We start from the raw sequence: 4,552 nt of genomic DNA on the forward strand, positions 1-4,552 counted from the left end.
TATACACTAGCAGAAGCCTGCGCGATGCCGCGGCGAAAACAATATACAATATATACAAGTGTGGTCGGTTCTAGGTAAAATTTTGGTAATAAGCTAAAACATGGTTTGCACCCATGGGATTAGTATAACCAGTTCTCGATACATCAATTCGGGTCTGGAACCACTATCTGAAACATGAAAGTTGCTAAATTCAAATTAAGCATGAATAAACCACTATCTGAAACTTGATTAAATATTTCTAACATTGGACTCTCTACAACCACTTTTTGTATTCAACGTTATATACAACAATCAACTATATACTATAACTTATTAAACAAAGTATTACATTTATCAAGCCAACCAAAACAGCAACAAAAAGTCAGTAACCTTTCATATAGTTGTCCCACATTTTAAATTTTATAAGTGAATAATTATGTATAGATTATAAATATATAACGCAAAAACAATATATTTAACCCACAAACAACTTTGTAACATGAAACCTAATAGCCTCCTGATTTGAATTAGCATCAAAAGACCTCAAAACCACAAAAAGTTGTTTGGGAAAATGAACATGAAACTTACTGATATGGTCAAACAAAGAAAAAAACATAAGTCAATAAAGCATAATCGAACCGAATCAACATGTAAAATCAGCTAAAACATAACTGGTCGATTACCATTCTATGCTTAGCCGACAACTCGGTTATGTTTATGGTTTTTTCCTAACCGACCCATACATAAAAACAAAGAACAAAGATAAATATATATCTCAGAATCAACAAAGGTTGTCTTGCCTGTTGTTCATCTTTGACACATTCTGATGTTTGGCATTCTAGTTGTATGAATCTTTTACTGCAGAATAATAATTCATAGACCTTAAAAAAGTTATTTTATTATAACGGATACTGATAGCAGATCATTTTTAAAGTAGCACTAAAAGTGTAAATAAATTAAAGTTAATAACCTAGAGATCATGCTCGGTTCAGTGAATTTAATAGTTACTCATTGTCACACGATTTAAACGTATTGTAGTAGTTGAAGTTCGCAGCTTCATCATTTTTAAAATGCATACTATGTTTAACGTTATCTATACAAAAAGTTACATCTTTCTCCTTTTTTAGGTGTGTTTACTGTTTAGTATAAAACCACGGAACCGTGCAAACCGGCCATGTGGTTTACAAAACTAAATCGATACCTTTTTGAAAACGCTCGTTTTCTTCCTAACCAAACCAATACCTTTTAAGAATGGCTCATTTTGAGCCGAACCAAACTGATACATTTTAAAATGGCCCGTTTTGACACGAACCAATGCGACACTTTTTTCTAAAACAACCTTTTTTGACTGAACCAAACCGGTATCTTTTTTAAATGACCCGTTTAGACCAAAACTAAGCCGGGCAAAACTGAATAACTGAACCAAACCAATACGCAAAACCAAATCGCAGAAACCAACTTAAACAAAATCGAACGGTTATGATTATTCGGTTAAAAGTACCTAGCAGCCTTCGATAACAGCTAGTATGGACCTTTCATTTCTACTTTATAAGTCTTGTACAAAGTCTACTACAGTAGTGCACCATAATCTACAATAAAAGTTTAGTTTTGATATTTAAATGACATAAATCTTCTTTAATAATAAATAAGCACAAAGTAGCAAAAGAAAACTCGCATACGAAAAAAAGTTAGTAATTCCTCAAACACAAAGTTTACTCATCTAAGACCTTAAAAAATAAATATATAAAGTCAAAATACATTTAACCAATTTTTTGTCTTTTTAAAATTAAAAAATACCCACGTTGCCTCGTATGCAACAAATATGTAACACACGTATACCAAAATTACCCATGGATTAATATCCCTATCAGCAACGAATTTAACCCGAATCAAATGTATGCAGCGTTAACCAAGAATATGTTTAGCCGCGGTTATTGTTTCTGACCCATTTTTTAACAACCCGAAATTATCCAAAACAATATTTTTTGCAAAATTTAATGCGGAAATTTGTATCCAGTTATGTAGTTTACAAACATTGACAAAGACCAATATTGAACCTGACAAAAACATTGACATTTGACCCGAGTGAATTGTTGACAAAAATTTGAACCATAATCAGAATTTTCCAAATTACCAAATATGCCCCTGATTTGTTATGACCTTCAATTGTGAATTTTTCAAATACGTTTTTCTTTTAAACACTCCGGACTGACAAACAAATCAAATTTATGCATCTGTTGATCAATTCACATTCCGAAACTACGTGTACCTTTGTATAAAGAGGCATAACATAATTATCCACCACATCTGAAAATTGTGGAACCTATCCTGATGTTGATCTTTACCTTCAACATATGATTTATGAAAACTAAGCACTATTCTCCATAGTCGCAACTCATGAAGGACCTGCAGATGCCAATATAGCTCATTTTTATTTCCAAAGTTGTAAAATGTACAACAATTACTCATGTTTAATCTGAAATATATATACCCGAATCAAACCAACATCCATTGAATACTCTTTTTACATAATCTAATGATTTATCACAATAATTCTAAGAAAGCAATTCCTTTATTGACATGCCCGACACCATGCATCACTGACCTTTGGGAATACGATTGCTGCCAAAAATAATATTAAGAAAATATAAGGTTATAACGAAAAACATGTATCAAATACTCTTTTTGCATTGCATTTGATATGATCATTTTTTTCTTAATATTAAACAATACATAGAGCAAACAAACATCTTATGTTAATTATTTTACCTCCAACTCGGCCTCTAAAGAGTCGTGCAAGATAAAGGACTATAGTGAACTGGCTTCCTACCTCAATATATGAAATCTTTAAAAACCATTCCCTAAATACTTCAACCTAAAGGGCCAAAAGGACACAGAGCCATAAAAGCTATTAGCAAACATAAATAACATGGAGGTGATACCAATTTAGCTTAATTACCTGAGCACGAGCAGATTAGATAAGGTTTTGCCCAGTCAACCCATACTCCAAATCCCTATTGACAGAAAGTAAAAAAAAAAAACTTTAAAAATTTAACCTTAAAGGCAAAACAAGGAAATATTATATTGTTAGAGCAAGAAAAGAAAAAAAGTATATATGACTAATTTATGTTGAACATAGAATATAATAGCAAGATATGTTTCGCAATCTAGAATTACAGTGAGTTGGCCGTGGAGGTCGTATTAAACGTTGTGGTAGGCCACGTATTAACTCGATACCGTCTGAGGAACCAGTAACTAACACAAGGAGGGAAGGAAGTGCAACTGGGCGAAATCCAAGCAACAAAGAAGGGTATCAAATCGATCCTGCGAATCAGGCCGCCACTGCTCAAGTTGTAGCAGCTGCAGTAAAAAATTTGCAACTTGAAAGGTCTGCTGGAAGCCATGTAAGGACCGCTGAGAGGGTAAGGGATGTCGGTAGGAAAGCTGATGATGGGGAAGGTGATTCGAGTGAAGTTTGATCGGTGAAGGCTGATGAGAGGAAGAGGTGCCGAAGTGGGTGTAACTACAAGTCGTTCAAAGGCTGCGACCCACCGAAGCTGACTGGTTTAGGATATGCAATCGCTACTCTCCAATGGATAACCGCCATGGACAAGGTTATTCGAAATAGCGAGTGCCGTCCGGATCAAGCAGTGGGATATGCCACCCAATCGTTCGGAGATGAAAGAGACAAGAATGGATTCAGGCTTTAAGATGGGATGACTTGAAGGGGATGGTCATGAAACGCTTTTGTGCTGATGCTGAGGTTGAAAGGGCTGAGATGAAGTCTCTAAATTTGAAGGCGGGTACGATGACACACCGCGAGTATACTACCGAGTTCAATCGCATGTCTAGGTCGGTGCCTGACATGGTTAACACTGAAGCTAAGAGGATCAAGTGTTACATAAGAGGAATGCCGGAGAACGTCCGCACATTATTCAGGGCAAATAAACCTGCTACATTCGACTCTGCTGTGGAACTTGCTAAGATGTTTTATGATGACTTGGCTGTGGAGGATGTTGGGATGGTGGAAGAAAAAAAAGATAAGAAATGAGTCAATCATGCTAAATGACCTGGTACTCAGTTATGGAACCCTAAAGACAAAGAGGATGTGGGAGAAGAAATCGTGCAAGACTTGTGGTAAAATGCACGGTGGGGAGTCCAAGTGGGGTAGGAGTTTTAATGTTTGCCACAAATATGGGAAAGCTCATGGCGGGGAGTGCAGGCTTGGGTCTAATGCGTGTTATAAGTGCGGGAAGTCAGGGCATTATGCCAATGAGTACAGTGCAAAGCCCACGTGTTACAAGTGTGGTAAAACAGGCAAAATGCCATGAGAGTGCATGGATGGTGAAGCTGGAGGAAACGGAAAGAAAGATGCTGATCAAGCAAGGACAAGGACTAGGGCCTTCATGTTAACTCAGGAACAAGCCAGACAGATTCCTGATGTTGTGACAGATACGTTTCTAGTAAATGGTACTTCTGCGTCTATATTGTTCGATTCAGGTGCAAATAGAAGTTTTGTAGCTACGACATTTAGTAAGTTAGCAACAATGAAATGTCATCCAGTGCCTAAAAT

This window comes from Bidens hawaiensis, unplaced genomic scaffold (genome assembly GCF_021521415.1).
Source record: "Bidens hawaiensis isolate Kalapana, Puna unplaced genomic scaffold, B.hawaiensis_p1.1 tig00031514_1, whole genome shotgun sequence".
Lineage (NCBI taxonomy): Eukaryota > Viridiplantae > Streptophyta > Magnoliopsida > Asterales > Asteraceae > Bidens > Bidens hawaiensis.